This window comes from Triturus cristatus, chromosome 12, assembly GCF_964204655.1.
Source record: "Triturus cristatus chromosome 12, aTriCri1.1, whole genome shotgun sequence".
NCBI lineage: Eukaryota > Metazoa > Chordata > Amphibia > Caudata > Salamandridae > Triturus > Triturus cristatus.
The window spans coordinates 724,779,630-724,803,774 of NC_140595.1; the positions used below are offsets into that span (position 1 = coordinate 724,779,630).

General features: G+C 40.4%; 11 non-coding genes across 11 annotated transcripts; all 11 read left to right on the plus strand.

Moving 5' to 3' along the window:
- The first annotated feature begins 314 nt into the window (after nt 1-314).
- TRNAH-GUG (transfer RNA histidin (anticodon GUG)) lies at nt 315-386 on the plus strand. Its single transcript has one exon. It is a non-coding gene; the product is annotated as a tRNA-His (tRNA).
- Nucleotides 387-2,972: 2,586 nt separating this feature from the next.
- On the plus strand, nt 2,973-3,054 carry TRNAS-AGA (transfer RNA serine (anticodon AGA)). Its single transcript has one exon. It is a non-coding gene; the product is annotated as a tRNA-Ser (tRNA).
- Nucleotides 3,055-4,335: 1,281 nt separating this feature from the next.
- On the plus strand, nt 4,336-4,407 carry TRNAH-GUG (transfer RNA histidin (anticodon GUG)). The gene has a single exon. It is a non-coding gene; the product is annotated as a tRNA-His (tRNA).
- Nucleotides 4,408-6,994: 2,587 nt separating this feature from the next.
- Nucleotides 6,995-7,076, plus strand: TRNAS-AGA (transfer RNA serine (anticodon AGA)). Its single transcript has one exon. It is a non-coding gene; the product is annotated as a tRNA-Ser (tRNA).
- A 1,281-nt stretch (nt 7,077-8,357) lies between these two features.
- On the plus strand, nt 8,358-8,429 carry TRNAH-GUG (transfer RNA histidin (anticodon GUG)). The gene has a single exon. It is a non-coding gene; the product is annotated as a tRNA-His (tRNA).
- Nucleotides 8,430-11,017: 2,588 nt separating this feature from the next.
- Nucleotides 11,018-11,099, plus strand: TRNAS-AGA (transfer RNA serine (anticodon AGA)). The gene has a single exon. It is a non-coding gene; the product is annotated as a tRNA-Ser (tRNA).
- Nucleotides 11,100-12,380: 1,281 nt separating this feature from the next.
- Nucleotides 12,381-12,452, plus strand: TRNAH-GUG (transfer RNA histidin (anticodon GUG)). The gene has a single exon. It is a non-coding gene; the product is annotated as a tRNA-His (tRNA).
- A 2,588-nt stretch (nt 12,453-15,040) lies between these two features.
- Nucleotides 15,041-15,122, plus strand: TRNAS-AGA (transfer RNA serine (anticodon AGA)). The gene has a single exon. It is a non-coding gene; the product is annotated as a tRNA-Ser (tRNA).
- A 1,281-nt stretch (nt 15,123-16,403) lies between these two features.
- Nucleotides 16,404-16,475, plus strand: TRNAH-GUG (transfer RNA histidin (anticodon GUG)). Its single transcript has one exon. It is a non-coding gene; the product is annotated as a tRNA-His (tRNA).
- Nucleotides 16,476-19,063: 2,588 nt separating this feature from the next.
- Nucleotides 19,064-19,145, plus strand: TRNAS-AGA (transfer RNA serine (anticodon AGA)). Its single transcript has one exon. It is a non-coding gene; the product is annotated as a tRNA-Ser (tRNA).
- Nucleotides 19,146-23,087: 3,942 nt separating this feature from the next.
- Nucleotides 23,088-23,169, plus strand: TRNAS-AGA (transfer RNA serine (anticodon AGA)). Its single transcript has one exon. It is a non-coding gene; the product is annotated as a tRNA-Ser (tRNA).
- The last annotated feature ends 976 nt before the right edge of the window (nt 23,170-24,145 follow it).

The window sequence follows — 24,145 nt, forward strand, 5'->3', positions numbered from 1 at the left end:
CACATACAAATGGCTTGAAAGGTGCAGGGAAGATGCAGGTCTAATAGACAGAATAGAAGGCCTGTGCCAGGTGGGTTTCTCTGCATTGGTGTCCCATCACAGGTCCGCAAGTGTAATGTGTGATCTTTGACTCCTGGCATTTCACAAGCAGGCGGCCAGGAAACGGTTTCAGCCTATCAACCACTGAGGAGACGCAGCCTCTGAATGAGGAATGAGGAAGCAATGAATACATCCAGCCTATCACAGGAACAGCCCTGAGTGTTCCGAATTATAAATTCTCCATGTCATTGTATGTCGTTGAGCCCAAGTAGCTCGCCGTGATCGTATAGTGGTTAGTACTCTGCGTTGTGGCCGCAGCAACCTCGGTTCGAATCCGAGTCACGGCATTGTGGTTGGCAATGTCACGGCAGTTGGGTGTTAATTTTACAGAATTAGCAAATGTACCAGTGGTTTTTGTAAAATGTCTATTAAAAACAGATCCTTTCAAATATTTAAACCATCTAACAACAAATGATTTAAACTTGCATGATTATAAGCTGTAGCTATAATGTATTTACTTACATAAATTATCGTTCTTGAACCTATTGGGGGTGGAGGGGGAGCGGAGCTCACCCCCAGGTGCAGTTGAGTGACCTATGTTGTGGCTCTCTAGAGGGAAGGCACAAATTTTGCTGTCACCCAGCCCAATCCAGACGTGTATTGGGGCCAGGTTTCAGGCAAATAGAGCAGTAAGTGCAAAGACATGTTCACTCTCTAAAAGTGGCATTTCTAAAATAGTAAAGTTAAATCCAACCTCACCAGTAAGTAGGATTTTCAATAAATAAATAAAGCTACTCCTCTCCGATATGGAATTACCAAATAAAAAGTATAGGGGAATACACAGAGCTAACCTATGAGAGGGGTAGACCTCACAGTAGTGAAAAATGAAATAGACTGTTTGGTACTTACAGGACACGCGAACCACCAAAGTACATATCTTATTTTTTACTTACATAGCATCATGCACCTAGGACTACCTAGGGCCTACCTTAGGTGTAAATTATATGTAATAAAAGGGGAGTTTAAGGCTTGGCAAGTAGGCTGGGACTCCCCTGGGAGACCCCTGAGTCTATGCCCAGAACCATAACTCTGCCAGTCGAGTACTTACCTAAAAGCCGATAACTCACTTTTCTTCCATAGGCTAACATTGAGTGGTTTCACTTGGAAATTCTTCTAAGTGGTGTGGAGTTTTGGAACTTTAAAATATTCATCTAAAATCAGCCGAACAACGAATTCTGATTTACTCACCTGTTATCAGGAGAGACCTCAGTGCTGCATCTTGGAGCTCAGTACTGACCCTGAAAAGTAATTTTAACCGTACTTACCAGTAACTCGAATTTCCTTCCATGGGATATCATTGCCTGCTTTTTGCTGAAAATTTTCTAAGTGTCGATTTTTGAAACTTACAAATATTCTTTAAAAATCGTACCAACTGTGAAAACGTAATTGTTTACCTGTTTTAGATAGATGTCCCAGTACTGAGCCTAGGAGCCCAGCACTGGATTACAAAAGTAACGAGAACGTACTTTACCCGTAACTTGAATTTTCTTCCATAGGAAACCATTGACTGTTTTTCTGTGAAATTTCTTCTAAGTGTCGATTTTGCAAACATGTAAATATTCCTTAAAAATCGCCTGTATAACTTAAACGCAGTTTCTCAACTGCTTACAGGTGGTACAGTAGTGCTGGATCTAGGATCCAACACTGACCTAGAAAAAGTAACCATAACCCCACTTACCTGCTAAGTGAATTTCCTTCCATAGGATAACATTGGTAATTTGATCAGCAAAAGTTTCTAAGTGTCAACTTTTAAAATAGCAAAATATTGCTTAAAAATCACAACAGTAACTAAAACGAATTTACTCACTTGTTTCCAAGAACTGTCCCAGGACTGAATCTAGGATCCAGTCCTGGATTTAGAAAAGTAATCCTGAAAGTAATTAATTGCATATAACTTAAAATTCCCATTGAGCTCAATGTATTATTGTGATTCAAATTGTGTTGCCTATTGCAATAAACTGTAACTATGACCTGCAAAAGTCAATTGCCTATTGCAAAGTATTTAACTAAAGCATCTCATTCTGAGAAAGTATATTTTGATACCTATTGTTGGTTCTAAAATAAAACAACAATATCTTTTGTATGCAAACCAATGGCCTAGAGTTCAGTTCTTGAGTGTGTGAGACCATTTGCTGACTGAGTGTGTACAACAAATGTTTTACACTGTACTCTGATACTGCCTTACTGCTCGGCAAGCTACCACTTTAGAGAGTAAGGTTATATCTAACTTTAGCCTCTGCCAAACCTCTGGGGACTGGGGACTCTGTGCACACTGTACCTATTTGGGAACAGTATATACAGAGCCACTTTCTCACAGTAGTGATAAAGTGATTAGAGTCCTAAGGCCAACATAAAGATACAGCAAAACGTGAGGTGAAAAGCAAAAAGGTTGCTGGTAGGCCACCTTAAGGATGCCAGGTCTAACAAAAACTGAACTAAGGATAACATGAGTAAAACATCAGGTTTCTCTACTGCATTTGGTGAGACAAGTGGGCCTTCTTTTATCTTCCATTCAAGCAATCTTTGACAGACCCCTTTATTATAGAGCTTTTCAAGGATTAAAGATAAGGCACTTACAAAGGAGTCCCAAATATTCAGAGATGGTTGACTTCTGTAATATGGGTCGTAGACTAAAAGCAGCGCAAAAACAGAGTGCAACAGGGTCCAAAAACTTGAGTGCCACAAGAGAGTTTGAATGCAAGCGTATCCTTTTACAGATCCAGAGATATACTCATGCAATTTTTATTTTTAGGACAGAACGTGCATGATGAAAAAAACATTGTTTTTAAAAAGCGCATTGCAGAATATCAGTACTTTGATGTGGGAAAACTTCAAAACTTTCAAACAAAATATTTGTAGGCAGCTTACAGCAAGTTGTTGTGGCCGAGTGGTTAAGGCGATGGACTAGAAATCCATTGGGGTATCCCCGCGCAGGTTCGAATCCTGCCAACAACAAGATTCTTTTTATTATCGGCTACAATTTCAGAAGTTAACCTTTAGTATTTCTTCCATTTCAGTTTTATAAATAGGTGGCTTATTTTTGTGTCACTATTGCCTCTCCACATATTTGTTATCGCTACCTCTTTCATGTCTTTGCTACACCTCATTCCTACTTTAGCACTGGTGTAAACGCTTCAAATTATTATACGGTTGCTCTCTCATTCATACCTGCGCATGCACTTGAAAGTTACTTTACCAATAACAGACGCAAAGAGAGAAATAGAACAAAAGTGCCTGCTGGATTGGCAAACACACTTCATAAAACTGCATTTTCTTTTTTATTCTCCCCCGTGTTACATGCTTAACCTCCCCATGTGTAATTTCTCTTAACCTGCTGTCCCAGGAAGAGAATTTCATCTACAGGCTCTTTCTGTGTTTTTTTCCCTAGTCTGTCTTTCCCATTTCTTAGCTGTGTAACTGTTCCTTTACGCGCTCTATTTAAACGCCATCAATCTCATTTGAGCTCCTTGCTCCCGCTTCTGTTTTCTCCACCTCTCATACTGCCAGTTCTCTCTTTCTCTGTGGTTGGTGGCTACTTTCCTGAGCTTCCGAAGCCACGTGGTTCCTGCCTCTTGTTGTCAGACTTGAATTGGAAAAGGAACCATATTAACAAGCCTTTACCACTCACACACGGCGGAAGTTTATACTTTAATTCAGTGAGCTAAGAAAAGCGTGTTGTGGGTCCCCTACGAGCCATGGTGCTTGCTTCATCATGATTTGGCACCAGTCATTAGCCGCAGCTCTGCTAATGAGCCACTGAGGTCAGTTTCAATATTTACTCAAAAACATAACCATGCAGCCCACCCCTCAACTGTGTATTTATCTTGCTTTTCTGCTGTTCGTGTGATTAGCTGGGAGGAGCTCACGGCGACATCCTCCCTATAAAAGTGTAGATGGATCACTCTCTAACTCTTTCTTGCTTCACATACAAATGGCTTGAAAGGTGCAGGGAAGATGCAGGTCTAATAGACAGAATAGAAGGCCTGTGCCAGGTGGGTTTCTCTGCATTGGTGTCCCATCACAGGTCCGCAAGTGTAATGTGTGATCTTTGACTCCTGGCATTTCACAAGCAGGCGGCCAGGAAACGGTTTCAGCCTATCAACCACTGAGGAGACGCAGCCTCTGAATGAGGAATGAGGAAGCAATGAATACATCCAGCCTATCACAGGAACAGCCCTGAGTGTTCCGAATTATAAATTCTCCATGTCATTGTATGTCGTTGAGCCCAAGTAGCTCGCCGTGATCGTATAGTGGTTAGTACTCTGCGTTGTGGCCGCAGCAACCTCGGTTCGAATCCGAGTCACGGCATTGTGGTTGGCAATGTCACGGCAGTTGGGTGTTAATTTTACAGAATTAGCAAATGTACCAGTGGTTTTTGTAAAATGTCTATTAAAAACAGATCCTTTCAAATATTTAAACCATCTAACAACAAATGATTTAAACTTGCATGATTATAAGCTGTAGCTATAATGTATTTACTTACATAAATTATCGTTCTTGAACCTATTGGGGGTGGAGGGGGAGCGGAGCTCACCCCCAGGTGCAGTTGAGTGACCTATGTTGTGGCTCTCTAGAGGGAAGGCACAAATTTTGCTGTCACCCAGCCCAATCCAGACGTGTATTGGGGCCAGGTTTCAGGCAAATAGAGCAGTAAGTGCAAAGACATGTTCACTCTCTAAAAGTGGCATTTCTAAAATAGTAAAGTTAAATCCAACCTCACCAGTAAGTAGGATTTTCAATAAATAAATAAAGCTACTCCTCTCCGATATGGAATTACCAAATAAAAAGTATAGGGGAATACACAGAGCTAACCTATGAGAGGGGTAGACCTCACAGTAGTGAAAAATGAAATAGACTGTTTGGTACTTACAGGACACGCGAACCACCAAAGTACATATCTTATTTTTTACTTACATAGCATCATGCACCTAGGACTACCTAGGGCCTACCTTAGGTGTAAATTATATGTAATAAAAGGGGAGTTTAAGGCTTGGCAAGTAGGCTGGGACTCCCCTGGGAGACCCCTGAGTCTATGCCCAGAACCATAACTCTGCCAGTCGAGTACTTACCTAAAAGCCGATAACTCACTTTTCTTCCACAGGCTAACATTGAGTGGTTTCACTTGGAAATTCTTCTAAGTGGTGTGGAGTTTTGGAACTTTAAAATATTCATCTAAAATCAGCCGAACAACGAATTCTGATTTACTCACCTGTTATCAGGAGAGACCTCAGTGCTGCATCTTGGAGCTCGGTACTGACCCTGAAAAGTAATTTTAACCGTACTTACCAGTAACTCGAATTTCCTTCCATGGGATATCATTGCCTGCTTTTTGCTGAAAATTTTCTAAGTGTCGATTTTTGAAACTTACAAATATTCTTTAAAAATCGTACCAACTGTGAAAACGTAATTGTTTACCTGTTTTAGATAGATGTCCCAGTACTGAGCCTAGGAGCCCAGCACTGGATTACAAAAGTAACGAGAACGTACTTTACCCGTAACTTGAATTTTCTTCCATAGGAAACCATTGACTGTTTTTCTGTGAAATTTCTTCTAAGTGTCGATTTTGCAAACATGTAAATATTCCTTAAAAATCGCCTGTATAACTTAAACGCAGTTTCTCAACTGCTTACAGGTGGTACAGTAGTGCTGGATCTAGGATCCAACACTGACCTCGAAAACGTAACCATAACCCCACTTACCTGCTAAGTGAATTTCCTTCCATAGGATAACATTGGTAATTTGATCAGCAAAAGTTTCTAAGTGTCAACTTTTAAAATAGCAAAATATTGCTTAAAAATCACAACAGTAATTAAAACGAATTTACTCACTTGTTTCCAAGAACTGTCCCAGGACTGAATCTAGGATCCAGTCCTGGATTTAGAAAAGTAATCCTGAAAGTAATTAATTGCATATAACTTAAAATTCCCATTGAGCTCAATGTATTATTGTGATTCAAATTGTGTTGCCTATTGCAATAAACTGTAACTATGACCTGCAAAAGTCAATTGCCTATTGCAAAGTATTTAACTAAAGCATCTCATTCTGAGAAAGTATATTTTGATACCTATTGTTGGTTCTAAAATAAAACAACAATATCTTTTGTATGCAAACCAATGGCCTAGAGTTCAGTTCTTGAGTGTGTGAGACCATTTGCTGACTGAGTGTGTACAACAAATGTTTTACACTGTACTCTGATACTGCCTTACTGCTCGGCAAGCTACCACTTTAGAGAGTAAGGTTATATCTAACTTTAGCCTCTGCCAAACCTCTGGGGACTGGGGACTCTGTGCACACTGTACCTATTTGGGAACAGTATATACAGAGCCACTTTCTCACAGTAGTGATAAAGTGATTAGAGTCCTAAGGCCAACATAAAGATACAGCAAAACGTGACGTGAAAAGCAAAAAGGTTGCTGGTAGGCCACCTTAAGGATGCCAGGTCTAACAAAAACTGAACTAAGGATAACATGAGTAAAACATCAGGTTTCTCTACTGCATTTGGTGAGACAAGTGGGCCTTCTTTTATCTTCCATTCAAGCAATCTTTGACAGACCCCTTTATTATAGAGCTTTTCAAGGATTAAAGATAAGGCACTTACAAAGGAGTCCCAAATACTCAGAGATGGTTGACTTCTGTAATATGGGTCGTAGACTAAAAGCAGCGCAAAAACAGAGTGCAACAGGGTCCAAAAAACTTGAGTGCCACAAGAGAGTTTGAATGCAAGCGTATCCTTTTACAGATCCAGAGATATACTCATGCAATTTTTGTTTTTAGGACAGAACGTGCATGATGAAAAAAACATTGTTTTTAAAAAGCGCATTGCAGAATATCAGTACTTTGATGTGGGAAAACTTCAAAACTTTCAAACAAAATATTTGTAGGCATCCTACAGCAAGTTGTTGTGGCTTAGTGGTTAAGGTGATGGACTAGAAATCCATTGGGGTATCCCCGCGCAGGATCGAATCCTGCCAACAACGAGAATCTTTTTATTATCGGCTACAATTTCAGAAGTTAACCTTTAGTATTTCTTCCATTTCAGTTTTATAAATAGGTGGCTTATTTTTGTGTCACTATTGCCTCTCCACATATTTGTTATCGCTACCTCTTTCATGTCTTTGCTACACCTCATTCCTACTTTAGCACTGGTGTAAACGCTTCAAATTATTATACGGTTGCTCTCTCATTCATACCTGCGCATGCACTTGAAAGTTACTTTACCAATAAAAGACGCAAAGAGAGAAATAGAACAAAAGTGCTGGCTGGATTGGCAAACACACTTCATAAAACTGCATTTTCTTTTTTATTCTCCCCCGTTTTACATGCTTAACCTCCCCATGTGTAATTTCTCTTAACCTGCTGTCCCAGGAAGAGAATTTCATCTACAGGCTCTTTCTGTGTTTTTTTCCCTAGTCTGTCTTTCCCATTTCTTAGCTGTGTAACTGTTCCTTTACGCGCTCTATTTAAACGCCATCAATCTCATTTGAGCTCCTTGCTCCCGCTTCTGTTTTCTCCACCTCTCATACTGATAGTTCTCTCTTTCTCTGTGGTTGGTGGCTACTTTCCTGAGCTTCCGAAGCCACGTGGTTCCTGCCTCTTGTTGTCAGACTTGAATTGGAAAAGGAACCATATTAACAAGCCTTTACCACTCACACACGGCGGAAGTTTATACTTTAATTCAGTGAGCTAAGAAAAGCGTGTTGTGGGTCCCCTACGAGCCATGGTGCTTGCTTCATCATGATTTGGCACCAGTCATTAGCCGCAGCTCTGCTAATGAGCCACTGAGGTCAGTTTCAATATTTACTCAAAAACATAACCATGCAGCCCACCCCTCAACTGTGTATTTATCTTGCTTTTCTGCTGTTCGTGTGATTAGCTGGGAGGAGCTCACGGCGACATCCTCCCTATAAAAGTGTAGATGGATCACTCTCTAACTCTTTCTTGCTTCACATACAAATGGCTTGAAAGGTGCAGGGAAGATGCAGGTCTAATAGACAGAATAGAAGGTCTGTGCCAGGTGGGTTTCTCTGCATTGGTGTCCCATCACAGGTCCGCAAGTGTAATGTGTGATCTTTGACTCCTGGCATTTCACAAGCAGGCGGCCAGGAAACGGTTTCAGCCTATCAACCACTGAGGAGACGCAGCCTCTGAATGAGGAATGAGGAAGCAATGAATACATCCAGCCTATCACAGGAACAGCCCTGAGTGTTCCGAATTATAAATTCTCCATGTCACTATATGTCGTTGAGCCCAAGTAGCTCGCCGTGATCGTATAGTGGTTAGTACTCTGCGTTGTGGCCGCAGCAACCTCGGTTCGAATCCGAGTCACGGCATTGTGGTTGGCAATGTCACGGCAGTTGGGTGTTAATTTTACAGAATTAGCAAATGTACCAGTGGTTTTTGTAAAATGTCTATTAAAAACAGATCCTTTCAAATATTTAAACCATCTAACAACAAATGATTTAAACTCGCATGATTATAAGCTGTAGCTATAATGTATTTACTTACATAAATTATCGTTCTTGAACCTATTGGGGGTGGAGGGGGAGCGGAGCTCACCCCCCAGGTGCAGTTGAGTGACCTGTGTTGTGGCTCTCTAGAGGGAAGGCACAAATTTTGCTGTCACCCAGCCCAATCCAGACGTGTATTGGGGCCAGGTTTCAGGCAAATAGAGCAGTAAGTGCAGAGAAATGTTCACTCTCTAAAAGTGGCATTTCTAAAATAGTAAAGTTAAATCCAACCTCACCAGTAAGTAGGATTTTCAATAAATAAATAAAGCTACTCCTCTCCGATATGGAATTACCAAATTAAAAGTATAGGGGAATACACAGAGCTAACCTATGAGAGGGGTAGACCTCACAGTAGTGAAAAATGAAATAGACTGTTTGGTACTTACAGGACACGCGAACCACCAAAGTACATATCTTATTTTTTACTTACATAGCATCATGCACCTAGGACTACCTAGGGCCTATCTTAGGTGTAAATTATATGTAATAAAAGGGGAGTTTAAGGCTTGGCAAGAAGGCTGGGACTCCCCTGGGAGACCCCTGAGTCTATGCCCAGAACCATAACTCTGCCAGTCGAGTACTTACCTAAAAGCCGATAACTCACTTTTCTTCCATAGGCTAACATTGAGTGGTTTCACTTGGAAATTCTTCTAAGTGGTGTGGAGTTTTGGAACTTTAAAATATTCATCTAAAATCAGCCGAACAACGAATTCTGATTTACTCACCTGTTATCAGGAGAGACCTCAGTGCTGCATCTTGGAGCTCGGTACTGACCCTGAAAAGTAATTTTAACCGTACTTACCAGTAACTCGAATTTCCTTCCATGGGATATCATTGCCTGCTTTTTGCTGAAAATTTTCTAAGTGTCGATTTTTGAAACTTACAAATATTCTTTAAAAATCGTACCAACTGTGAAAACGTAATTGTTTACCTGTTTTAGATAGATGTCCCAGTACTGAGCCTAGGAGCCCAGCACTGGATTACAAAAGTAACGAGAACGTACTTTACCCGTAACTTGAATTTTCTTCCATAGGAAACCATTGACTGTTTTTCTGTGAAATTTCTTCTAAGTGTCGATTTTGCAAACATGTAAATATTCCTTAAAAATCGCCTGTATAACTTAAACGCAGTTTCTCAACTGCTTACAGGTGGTACAGTAGTGCTGGATCTAGGATCCAACACTGACCTAGAAAACGTAACCATAACCCCACTTACCTGCTAAGTGAATTTCCTTCCATAGGATAACATTGGTAATTTGATCGGCAAAAGTTTCTAAGTGTCAACTTTTAAAATAGCAAAATATTGCTTAAAAATCACAACAGTAACTAAAACGAATTTACTCACTTGTTTCCAAGAACTGTCCCAGGACTGAATCTAGGATCCAGTCCTGGATTTAGAAAAGTAATCCTGAAAGTAATTAATTGCATATAACTTAAAATTCCCATTGAGCTCAATGTATTATTGTGATTCAAATTGTGTTGCCTATTGCAATAAACTGTAACTATGACCTGCAAAAGTCAATTGCCTATTGCAAAGTATTTAACTAAAGCATCTCATTCTGAGAAAGTATATTTTGATACCTATTGTTGGTTCTAAAATAAAACAACAATATCTTTTGTATGCAAACCAATGGCCTAGAGTTCAGTTCTTGAGTGTGTGAGACCATTTGCTGACTGAGTGTGTACAACAAATGTTTTACACTGTACTCTGATACTGCCTTACTGCTCGGCAAGCTACCACTTTAGAGAGTAAGGTTATATCTAACTTTAGCCTCTGCCAAACCTCTGGGGACTGGGGACTCTGTGCACACTGTACCTATTTGGGAACAGTATATACAGAGCCACTTTCTCACAGTAGTGATAAAGTGATTAGAGTCCTAAGGCCAACATAAAGATACAGCAAAACGTGAGGTGAAAAGCAAAAAGGTTGCTGGTAGGCCACCTTAAGGATGCCAGGTCTAACAAAAACTGAACTAAGGATAACATGAGTAAAACATCAGGTTTCTCTACTGCATTTGGTGAGACAAGTGGGCCTTCTTTTATCTTCCATTCAAGCAATCTTTGACAGACCCCTTTATTATAGAGCTTTTCAAGGATTAAAGATAAGGCACTTACAAAGGAGTCCCAAATACTCAGAGATGGTTGACTTCTGTAATATGGGTCGTAGACTAAAAGCAGCGCAAAAACAGAGTGCAACAGGGTCCAAAAAACTTGAGTGCCACAAGAGAGTTTGAATGCAAGCGTATCCTTTTACAGATCCAGAGATATACTCATGCAATTTTTGTTTTTAGGACAGAACGTGCATGATGAAAAAAACATTGTTTTTAAAAAGCGCATTGCAGAATATCAGTACTTTGATGTGGGAAAACTTCAAAACTTTCAAACAAAATATTTGTAGGCAGCCTACAGCAAGTTGTTGTGGCTGAGTGGTTAAGGTGATGGACTAGAAATCCATTAGGGTATCCCCGCGCAGGATCGAATCCTGCCAACAACGAGAATCTTTTTATTATCGGCTACAATTTCAGAAGTTAACCTTTAGTATTTCTTCCATTTCAGTTTTATAAATAGGTGGCTTATTTTTGTGTCACTATTGCCTCTCCACATATTTGTTATCGCTACCTCTTTCATGTCTTTGCTACACCTCATTCCTACTTTAGCACTGGTGTAAACGCTTCAAATTATTATACGGTTGCTCTCTTATTCATACCTGCGCATGCACTTGAAAGTTACTTTACCAATAAAAGACGCAAAGAGAGAAATAGAACAAAAGTGCTGGCTGGATTGGCAAACACACTTCATAAAACTGCATTTTCTTTTTTATTCTCCCCCGTGTTACATGCTTAACCTCCCCATGTGTAATTTCTCTTAACCTGCTGTCCCAGGAAGAGAATTTCATCTACAGGCTCTTTCTGTGTTTTTTTCCCTAGTCTGTCTTTCCCATTTCTTAGCTGTGTAACTGTTCCTTTACGCGCTCTATTTAAACGCCATCAATCTCATTTGAGCTCCTTGCTCCCGCTTCTGTTTTCTCCACCTCTCATACTGCCAGTTCTCTCTTTCTCTGTGGTTGGTGGCTACTTTCCTGAGCTTCCGAAGCCACGTGGTTCCTGCCTCTTGTTGTCAGACTTGAATTGGAAAAGGAACCATATTAACAAGCCTTTACCACTCACACACGGCGGAAGTTTATACTTTAATTCAGTGAGCTAAGAAAAGCGTGTTGTGGGTCCCCTACGAGCCATGGTGCTTGCTTCATCATGATTTGGCACCAGTCATTAGCCGCAGCTCTGCTAATGAGCCACTGAGGTCAGTTTCAATATTTACTCAAAAACATAACCATGCAGCCCACCCCTCAACTGTGTATTTATCTTGCTTTTCTGCTGTTCGTGTGATTAGCTGGGAGGAGCTCACGGCGACATCCTCCCTATAAAAGTGTAGATGGATCACTCTCTAACTCTTTCTTGCTTCACATACAAATGGCTTGAAAGGTGCAGGGAAGATGCAGGTCTAATAGACAGAATAGAAGGTCTGTGCCAGGTGGGTTTCTCTGCATTGGTGTCCCATCACAGGTCCGCAAGTGTAATGTGTGATCTTTGACTCCTGGCATTTCACAAGCAGGCGGCCAGGAAACGGTTTCAGCCTATCAACCACTGAGGAGACGCAGCCTCTGAATGAGGAATGAGGAAGCAATGAATACATCCAGCCTATCACAGGAACAGCCCTGAGTGTTCCGAATTATAAATTCTCCATGTCACTGTATGTTGTTGAGCCCAAGTAGCTCGCCGTGATCGTATAGTGGTCAGTACTCTGCGTTGTGGCCGCAGCAACCTCGGTTCGAATCCGAGTCACGGCATTGTGGTTGGCAATGTCACGGCAGTTGGGTGTTCATTTTACAGAATTAGCAAATGTACCAGTGGTTTTTGTAAAATGTCTATTAAAAACAGATCCTTTCAAATATTTAAACCATCTAACAACAAATGATTTAAACTCGCATTATTATAAGCTGTAGCTATAATGTATTTACTTACATAAATTATCGTTCTTGAACCTATTGGGGGTGGAGGGGGAGCGGAGCTCACCCCCCAGGTGCAGTTGAGTGACCTGTGTTGTGGCTCTCTAGAGGGAAGGCACAAATTTTGCTGTCACCCAGCCCAATCCAGACGTGTATTGGGGCCAGGTTTCAGGCAAATAGAGCAGTAAGTGCAGAGAAATGTTCACTCTCTAAAAGTGGCATTTCTAAAATAGTAAAGTTAAATCCAACCTCACCAGTAAGTAGGATTTTCAATAAATAAATAAAGCTACTCCTCTCCGATATGGAATTACCAAATTAAAAGTATAGGGGAATACCCAGAGCTAACCTATGAGAGGGGTACACCTCACAGTAGTGAAAAATGAAATAGACTGTTTGGTACTTACAGGACACGCGAACCACCAAAGTACATATCTTATTTTTTACTTACATAGCATCATGCACCTAGGACTACCTAGGGCCTACCTTAGGTGTAAATTATATGTAATAAAAGGGGAGTTTAAGGCTTGGCAAGTAGGCTGGGACTCCCCTGGGAGACCCCTGAGTCTATGCCCAGAACCATAACTCTGCCAGTCGAGTACTTACCTAAAAGCCGATAACTCACTTTTCTTCCATAGGCTAACATTGAGTGGTTTCACTTGGAAATTCTTCTAAGTGGTGTGGAGTTTTGGAACTTTAAAATATTAATCTAAAATCAGCCGAACAACGAATTCTGATTTACTCACCTGTTATCAGGAGAGACCTCAGTGCTGCATCTTGGAGCTCGGTACTGACCCTGAAAAGTAATTTTAACCGTACTTACCAGTAACTCGAATTTCCTTCCATGGGATATCATTGCCTGCTTTTTGCTGAAAATTTTCTAAGTGTCGATTTTTGAAACTTACAAATATTCTTTAAAAATCGTACCAACTGTGAAAACGTAATTGTTTACCTGTTTTAGATAGATGTCCCAGTACTGAGCCTAGGAGCCCAGCACTGGATTACAAAAGTAACGAGAACGTACTTTACCCGTAACTTGAATTTTCTTCCATAGGAAACCATTGACTGTTTTTCTGTGAAATTTCTTCTAAGTGTCGATTTTGCAAACATGTAAATATTCCTTAAAAATCGCCTGTATAACTTAAACGCAGTTTCTCAACTGCTTACAGGTGGTACAGTAGTGCTGGATCTAGGATCCAACACTGACCTAGAAAAAGTAACCATAACCCCACTTACCTGCTAAGTGAATTTCCTTCCATAGGATAACATTGGTAATTTGATCAGCAAAAGTTTCTAAGTGTCAACTTTTAAAATAGCAAAATATTGCTTAAAAATCACAACAGTAACTAAAACGAATTTACTCACTTGTTTCCAAGAACTGTCCCAGGACTGAATCTAGGATCCAGTCCTGGATTTAGAAAAGTAATCCTGAAAGTAATTAATTGCATATAACTTAAAATTCCCATTGAGCTCAATGTATTATTGTGATTCAAATTGTGTTGCCTATTGCAATAAACTGTAACTATGACCTGCAAAAGTCAATTGCCTATTGCAAAGTATTTAACTAAAGCATCTCATTCTGAGAAAGTATATTTTGATACCTATTGTTGGTTCTAAAATAAAACAACAATATCTTTTGTATGCAAACCAATGGCCTAGAGTTCAGTTCTTGAGTGTGTGAGACCATTTGCTGACTGAGTGTGTACAACAAATGTTTTACACTGTACTCTGATACTGCCTTACTGCTCGGCAAGCTACCACTTTAGAGAGTAAGGTTATATCTAACTTTAGCCTCTGCCAAACCTCTGGGGACTGGGGACTCTGTGCACACTGTACCTATTTGGGAACAGTATATACAGAGCCACTTTCTCACAGTAGTGATAAAGTGATTAGAGTCCTAAGGCCAACATAAAGATACAGCAAAACGTGAGGTGAAAAGCAAAAAGGTTGCTGGTAGGCCACCTTAAGGATGCCAGGTCTAACAAAAACTGAACTAAGGATAACATGAGTAAAACATCAGGTTTTTCTACTGCATTTGGTGAGACAAGTGGGCCTTCTTTTATCTTCCATTCAAGCAATCTTTGACAGACCCCTTTATTATAGAGCTTTTCAAGGATTAAATATAAGGCACTTACAAAGGAGTCCCAAATACTCAGAGATGGTTGACTTCTGTAATATGGGTCGTAGACTAAAAGCAGCGCAAAAACAGAGTGCAACAGGGTCTAAAAAACTTGAGTGCCACAAGAGAGTTTGAATGCAAGCGTATCCTTTTACAGATCCAGAGATATACTCATGCAATTTTTATTTTTAGGACAGAACGTGCATGATGAAAAAAACATTGTTTTTAAAAAGCGCATTGCAGAATATCAGTACTTTGATGTGGGAACACTTCAAAACTTTCAAACAAAATATTTGTAGGCCGCTTACAGCAAGTTGTTGTGGCCGAGTGGTTAAGGCGATGGACTAGAAATCCATTGGGGTATCCCCGCGCAGGTTCGAATCCTACCAACAACGAGAATCTTTTTATTATCGGCTACAATTTCAGAAGTTAACCTTTAGTATTTCTTCCATTTCAGTTTTATAAATAGGTGGCTTATTTTTGTGTCACTATTGCCTCTCCACATATTTGTTATCGCTACCTCTTTCATGTCTTTGCTACACCTCATTCCTACTTTAGCACTGGTGTAAACGCTTCAAATTATTATACGGTTGCTCTCTCATTCATACCTGCGCATGCACTTGAAAGTTACTTTACCAATAAAAGACGCAAAGAGAGAAATAGAACAAAAGTGCTGGCTGGATTGGCAAACACACTTCATAAAACTGCATTTTCTTTTTTATTCTCCCCCGTGTTACATGCTTAACCTCCCCATGTGTAATTTCTCTTAACCTGCTGTCCCAGGAAGAGAATTTCATCTACAGGCTCTTTCTGTGTTTTTTTCCCTAGTCTGTCTTTCCCATTTCTTAGCTGTGTAACTGTTCCTTTACGCGCTCTATTTAAACGCCATCAATCTCATTTGAGCTCCTTGCTCCCGCTTCTGTTTTCTCCACCTCTCATACTGCCAGTTCTCTCTTTCTCTGTGGTTGGTGGCTACTTTCCTGAGCTTCCGAAGCCACGTGGTTCCTGCCTCTTGTTGTCAGACTTGAATTGGAAAAGGAACCATATTAACAAGCCTTTACCACTCACACACGGCGGAAGTTTATACTTTAATTCAGTGAGCTAAGAAAAGCGTGTTGTGGGTCCCCTACGAGCCATGGTGCTTGCTTCATCATGATTTGGCACCAGTCATTAGCCGCAGCTCTGCTAATGAGCCACTGAGGTCAGTTTCAATATTTACTCAAAAACATAACCATGCAGCCCACCCCTCAACTGTGTATTTATCTTGCTTTTCTGCTGTTCGTGTGATTAGCTGGGAGGAGCTCACGGCGACATCCTCCCTATAAAAGTGTAGATGGATCACTCTCTAACTCTTTCTTGCTTCACATACAAATGGCTTGAAAGGTGCAGGGAAGATGCAGGTCTAATAGACAGAATAGAAGGTCTGTGCCAGGTGGGTTTCTCTGCATTGGTGTCCCATCACAGGTCCGCAAGTGTAATGTGTGATCTTTGACTCCTGGCATTTCACAAGCAGGCGGCCAGGAAACGGTTTCAGCCTATCAACCACTGAGGAGACGCAGCCTCTGAATGAGGAATGAGGAAGCAATGAATACATCCAGCCTATCACAGGAACAGCCCTGAGTGTTCCGAATTATAAATTCTCCATGTCACTGTATGTTGTTGAGCCCAAGTAGCTCGCCGTGATCGTATAGTGGTCAGTACTCTGCGTTGTGGCCGCAGCAACCTCGGTTCGAATCCGAGTCACGGCATTGTGGTTGGCAATGTCACGGCAGTTGGGTGTTCATTTTACAGAATTAGCAAATGTACCAGTGGTTTTTGTAAAATGTCTATTAAAAACAGATCCTTTCAAATATTTAAACCATCTAACAACAAATGATTTAAACTCGCATTATTATAAGCTGTAGCTATAATGTATTTACTTACATAAATTATCGTTCTTGAACCTATTGGGGGTGGAGGGGGAGCGGAGCTCACCCCCCAGGTGCAGTTGAGTGACCTGTGTTGTGGCTCTCTAGAGGGAAGGCACAAATTTTGCTGTCACCCAGCCCAATCCAGACGTGTATTGGGGCCAGGTTTCAGGCAAATAGAGCAGTAAGTGCAGAGAAATGTTCACTCTCTAAAAGTGGCATTTCTAAAATAGTAAAGTTAAATCCAACCTCACCAGTAAGTAGGATTTTCAATAAATAAATAAAGCTACTCCTCTCCGATATGGAATTACCAAATTAAAAGTATAGGGGAATACCCAGAGCTAACCTATGAGAGGGGTACACCTCACAGTAGTGAAAAATGAAATAGACTGTTTGGTACTTACAGGACACGCGAACCACCAAAGTACATATCTTATTTTTTACTTACATAGCATCATGCACCTAGGACTACCTAGGGCCTACCTTAGGTGTAAATTATATGTAATAAAAGGGGAGTTTAAGGCTTGGCAAGTAGGCTGGGACTCCCCTGGGAGACCCCTGAGTCTATGCCCAGAACCATAACTCTGCCAGTCGAGTACTTACCTAAAAGCCGATAACTCACTTTTCTTCCATAGGCTAACATTGAGTGGTTTCACTTGGAAATTCTTCTAAGTGGTGTGGAGTTTTGGAACTTTAAAATATTAATCTAAAATCAGCCGAACAACGAATTCTGATTTACTCACCTGTTATCAGGAGAGACCTCAGTGCTGCATCTTGGAGCTCGGTACTGACCCTGAAAAGTAATTTTAACCGTACTTACCAGTAACTCGAATTTCCTTCCATGGGATATCATTGCCTGCTTTTTGCTGAAAATTTTCTAAGTGTCGATTTTTGAAACTTACAAATATTCTTTAAAAATCGTACCAACTGTGAAAACGTAATTGTTTACCTGTTTTAGATAGATGTCCCAGTACTGAGCCTAGGAGCCCAGCACTGGATTACAAAAGTAACGAGAACGTACTTTACCCGTAACTTGAATTTTCTTCCATAGGAAACCATTGACTGTTTTTCTGTGAAATTTCTTCTAAGTGTCGATTTTGCAAACATGTAAATATTCCTTAAAAATCGCCTGTATAACTTAAACGCAGTTTCTCAACTGCTTACAGGTGGTACAGTAGTGCTGGATCTAGGATCCAACACTGACCTAGAAAAAGTAACCATAACCCCACTTACCTGCTAAGTGAATTTCCTTCCATAGGATAACATTGGTAATTTGATCAGCAAAAGTTTCTAAGTGTCAACTTTTAAAATAGCAAAATATTGCTTAAAAATCACAACAGTAACTAAAACGAATTTACTCACTTGTTTCCAAGAACTGTCCCAGGACTGAATCTAGGATCCAGTCCTGGATTTAGAAAAGTAATCCTGAAAGTAATTAATTGCATATAACTTAAAATTCCCATTGAGCTCAATGTATTATTGTGATTCAAATTGTGTTGCCTATTGCAATAAACTGTAACTATGACCTGCAAAAGTCAATTGCCTATTGCAAAGTATTTAACTAAAGCATCTCATTCTGAGAAAGTATATTTTGATACCTATTGTTGGTTCTAAAATAAAACAACAATATCTTTTGTATGCAAACCAATGGCCTAGAGTTCAGTTCTTGAGTGTGTGAGACCATTTGCTGACTGAGTGTGTACAACAAATGTTTTACACTGTACTCTGATACTGCCTTACTGCTCGGCAAGCTACCACTTTAGAGAGTAAGGTTATATCTAACTTTAGCCTCTGCCAAACCTCTGGGGACTGGGGACTCTGTGCACACTGTACCTATTTGGGAACAGTATATACAGAGCCACTTTCTCACAGTAGTGATAAAGTGATTAGAGTCCTAAGGCCAACATAAAGATACAGCAAAACGTGAGGTGAAAAGCAAAAAGGTTGCTGGTAGGCCACCTTAAGGATGCCAGGTCTAACAAAAACTGAACTAAGGATAACATGAGTAAAACATCAGGTTTTTCTACTGCATTTGGTGAGACAAGTGGGCCTTCTTTTATCTTCCATTCAAGCAATCTTTGACAGACCCCTTTATTATAGAGCTTTTCAAGGATTAAATATAAGGCACTTACAAAGGAGTCCCAAATACTCAGAGATGGTTGACTTCTGTAATATGGGTCGTAGACTAAAAGCAGCGCAAAAACAGAGTGCAACAGGGTCTAAAAAACTTGAGTGCCACAAGAGAGTTTGAATGCAAGCGTATCCTTTTACAGATCCAGAGATATACTCATGCAATTTTTATTTTTAGGACAGAACGTGCATGATGAAAAAAACATTGTTTTTAAAAAGCGCATTGCAGAATATCAGTACTTTGATGTGGGAACACTTCAAAACTTTCAAACAAAATATTTGTAGGCCGCTTACAGCAAGTTGTTGTGGCCGAGTGGTTAAGGCGATGGACTAGAAATCCATTGGGGTATCCCCGCGCAGGTTCGAATCCTACCAACAACGAGAATCTTTTTATTATCGGCTACAATTTCAGAAGTTAACCTTTAGTATTTCTTCCATTTCAGTTTTATAAATAGGTGGCTTATTTTTGTGTCACTATTGCCTCTCCACATATTTGTTATCGCTACCTCTTTCATGTCTTTGCTACACCTCATTCCTACTTTAGCACTGGTGTAAACGCTTCAAATTATTATACGGTTGCTCTCTCATTCATACCTGCGCATGCACTTGAAAGTTACTTTACCAATAAAAGACGCAAAGAGAGAAATAGAACAAAAGTGCTGGCTGGATTGGCAAACACACTTCATAAAACTGCATTTTCTTTTTTATTCTCCCCCGTGTTACATGCTTAACCTCCCCATGTGTAATTTCTCTTAACCTGCTGTCCCAGGAAGAGAATTTCATCTACAGGCTCTTTCTGTGTTTTTTTCCCTAGTCTGTCTTTCCCATTTCTTAGCTGTGTAACTGTTCCTTTACGCGCTCTATTTAAACGCCATCAATCTCATTTGAGCTCCTTGCTCCCGATTCTGTTTTCTCCACCTCTCATACTGCCAGTTCTCTCTTTCTCTGTGGTTGGTGGCTACTTTCCTGAGCTTCCGAAGCCACGTGGTTCCTGCCTCTTGTTGTCAGACTTGAATTGGAAAAGGAACCATATTAACAAGCCTTTACCACTCACACACGGCGGAAGTTTATACTTTAATTCAGTGAGCTAAGAAAAGCGTGTTGTGGGTCCCCTACGAGCCATGGTGCTTGCTTCATCATGATTTGGCACCAGTCATTAGCCGCAGCTCTGCTAATGAGCCACTGAGGTCAGTTTCAATATTTACTCAAAAACATAACCATGCAGCCCACCCCTCAACTGTGTATTTATCTTGCTTTTCTGCTGTTCGTGTGATTAGCTGGGAGGAGCTCACGGCGACATCCTCCCTATAAAAGTGTAGATGGATCACTCTCTAACTCTTTCTTGCTTCACATACAAATGGCTTGAAAGGTGCAGGGAAGATGCAGGTCTAATAGACAGAATAGAAGGTCTGTGCCAGGTGGGTTTCTCTGCATTGGTGTCCCATCACAGGTCCGCAAGTGTAATGTGTGATCTTTGACTCCTGGCATTTCACAAGCAGGCGGCCAGGAAACGGTTTCAGCCTATCAACCACTGAGGAGACGCAGCCTCTGAATGAGGAATGAGGAAGCAATGAATACATCCAGCCTATCACAGGAACAGCCCTGAGTGTTCCGAATTATAAATTCTCCATGTCACTGTATGTCGTTGAGCCCAAGTAGCTCGCCGTGATCGTATAGTGGTCAGTACTCTGGGTTGTGGCCGCAGCAACCTCGGTTCGAATCCGAGTCACAGTATTGTGGTTGGCAATGTCACGGCAGTTGGGTGTTAATTTTACAGAATTAGCAAATGTACCAGTGGTTTTTGTAAAATGTCTATTAAAAACAGATCCTTTCAAATATTTAAACCATCTAACAACAAATGATTTAAACTCGCATGATTATAAGCTGTAGCTATAATGTATTTACTTACATAAATTATCGTTCTTGAACCTATTGGGGGTGGAGGGGGAGCGGAGCTCACCCCCCAGGTGCAGTTGAGTGACCTGTGTTGTGGCTCTCCAGAGGGAAGGCACAAATTTTGCTGTCACCCAGCCCAATCCAGACGTGTATTGGGGCCAGGTTTCAGGCAAATAGAGCAGTAAGTGCAGAGAAATGTTCACTCTCTAAAAGTGGCATTTCTAAAATAGTAAAGTTAAATCCAACCTCACCAGTAAGTAGGATTTTCAATAAATAAATAAAGCTACTCCTCTCCGATATGGAATTACCAAATTAAAAGTATAGGGGAATACCCAGATCTAACCTATGAGAGGGGTAGACCTCACAGTAGTGAAAAATGAAATAGACTGTTTGGTACTTACAGGACACGCGAACCACCAAAGTACATATCTTATTTTTTACTTACATAGCATCATGCACCTAGGACTACCTAGGGCCTACCTTAGGTGTAAATTATATGTAATAAAAGGGGAGTTTAAGGCTTGGCAAGTAGGCTGGGACTCCCCTGGGAGACCCCTGAGTCTATGCCCAGAACCATAACTCTGCCAGTCGAGTACTTACCTAAAAGCCGATAACTCACTTTTCTTCCATAGGCTAACATTGAGTGGTTTCACTTGGAAATTCTTCTAAGTGGTGTGGAGTTTTGGAACTTTAAAATATTCATCTAAAATCAGCCGAACAACGAATTCTGATTTACTCACCTGTTATCAGGAGAGACCTCAGTGCTGCATCTTGGAGCTCGGTACTGACCCTGAAAAGTAATTTTAACCGTACTTACCAGTAACTCGAATTTCCTTCCATGGGATATCATTGCCTGCTTTTTGCTGAAAATTTTCTAAGTGTCGATTTTTGAAACTTACAAATATTCTTTAAAAATCGTACCAACTGTGAAAACGTAATTGTTTACCTGTTTTAGATAGATGTCCCAGTACTGAGCCTAGGAGCCCAGCACTGGATTACAAAAGTAACGAGAACGTACTTTACCCGTAACTTGAATTTTCTTCCATAGGAAACCATTGACTGTTTTTCTGTGAAATTTCTTCTAAGTGTCGATTTTGCAAACATGTAAATATTCCTTAAAAATCGCCTGTATAACTTAAACGCAGTTTCTCAACTGCTTACAGGTGGTACAGTAGTGCTGGATCTAGGATCCAACACTGACCTAGAAAAAGTAACCATAACGCCACTTACCTGCTAAGTGAATTTCCTTCCATAGGATAACATTGGTAATTTGATCAGCAAAAGTTTCTAAGTGTCAACTTTTAAAATAGCAAAATATTGCTTAAAAATCACAACAGTAACTAAAACGAATTTACTCACTTGTTTCCAAGAACTGTCCCAGGACTGAATCTAGGATCCAGTCCTGGATTTAGAAAAGTAATCCTGAAAGTAATTAATTGCATATAACTTAAAATTCCCATTGAGCTCAATGTATTATTGTGATTCAAATTGTGTTGCCTATTGCAATAAACTGTAACTATGACCTGCAAAAGTCAATTGCCTATTGCAAAGTATTTAACTAAAGCATCTCATTCTGAGAAAGTATATTTTGATACCTATTGTTGGTTCTAAAATAAAACAACAATATCTTTTGTATGCAAACCAATGGCCTAGAGTTCAGTTCTTGAGTGTGTGAGACCATTTGCTGACTGAGTGTGTACAACAAATGTTTTACACTGTACTCTGATACTGCCTTACTGCTCGGCAAGCTACCACTTTAGAGAGTAAGGTTATATCTAACTTTAGCCTCTGCCAAACCTCTGGGGACTGGGGACTCTGTGCACACTGTACCTATTTGGGAACAGTATATACAGAGCCACTTTCTCACAGTAGTGATAAAGTGATTAGAGTCCTAAGGCCAACATAAAGATACAGCAAAACGTGAGGTGAAAAGCGAAAAGGTTGCTGGTAGGCCACCTTAAGGATGCCAGGTCTAACAAAAACTGAACTAAGGATAACATGAGTAAAACATCAGGTTTTTCTACTGCATTTGGTGAGACAAGTGGGCCTTCTTTTATCTTCCATTCAAGCAATCTTTGACAGACCCCTTTATTATAGAGCTTTTCAAGGATTAAAGATAAGGCACTTACAAAGGAGTCCCAAATACTCAGAGATGGTTGACTTCTGTAATATGGGTCGTAGACTAAAAGCAGCGCAAAAACAGAGTGCAACAGGGTCTAAAAAACTTGAGTGCCACAAGAGAGTTTGAATGCAAGCGTATCCTTTTACAGATCCAGAGATATACTCATGCAATTTTTGTTTTTAGGACAGAACGTGCATGATGAAAAAAAACATTGTTTTTAAAAAGCGCATTGCAGAATATCAGTACTTTGATGTGGGAACACTTCAAAACTTTCAAACAAAATATTTGTAGGCCGCTTACAGCAAGTTGTTGTGGCCGAGTGGTTAAGGCGATGGACTAGAAATCCATTGGGGTATCCCCGCGCAGGTTCAAATCCTGCCAACAACGAGAATCTTTTTATTATCGGCTACAATTTCAGAAGTTAACCTTTAGTATTTCTTCCATTTCAGTTTTTAAATAGGTGGCTTATTTTTGTGTCACTATTGCCTCTCCACATATTTGTTATCGCTACCTCTTTCATGTCTTTGCTACACCTCATTCCTACTTTAGCACTGGTGTAAACGCTTCAAATTATTATACCGTTGCTCTCTCATTCATACCTGCGCATGCACTTGAAAGTTACTTTACCAATAAAAGACGCAAAGAGAGAAATAGAACAAAAGTGCTGGCTGGATTGGCAAACACACTTCATAAAACTGCATTTTCTTTTTTATTCTCCCCCGTGTTACATGCTTAACCTCCCCATGTGTAATTTCTCTTAACCTGCTGTCCCAGGAAGAGAATTTCATCTACAGGCTCTTTCTGTGTTTTTTTCCCTAGTCTGTCTTTCCCATTTCTTAGCTGTGTAACTGTTCCTTTACGCGCTCTATTTAAACGCCATCAATCTCATTTGAGCTCCTTGCTCCCGCTTCTGTTTTCTCCACCTCTCATACTGCCAGTTCTCTCTTTCTCTGTGGTTGGTGGCTACTTTCCTGAGCTTCCGAAGCCACGTGGTTCCTGCCTCTTGTTGTCAGACTTGAATTGGAAAAGGAACCATATTAACAAGCCTTTACCACTCACACACGGCGGAAGTTTATACTTTAATTCAGTGAGCTAAGAAAAGCGTGTTGTGGGTCCCCTACGAGCCATGGTGCTTGCTTCATCATGATTTGGCACCAGTCATTAGCCGCAGCTCTGCTAATGAGCCACTGAGGTCAGTTTCAATATTTACTCAAAAACATAACCATGCAGCCCACCCCTCAACTGTGTATTTATCTTGCTTTTCTGCTGTTCGTGTGATTAGCTGGGAGGAGCTCACGGCGACATCCTCCCTATAAAAGTGTAGATGGATCACTCTCTAACTCTTTCTTGCTTCACATACAAA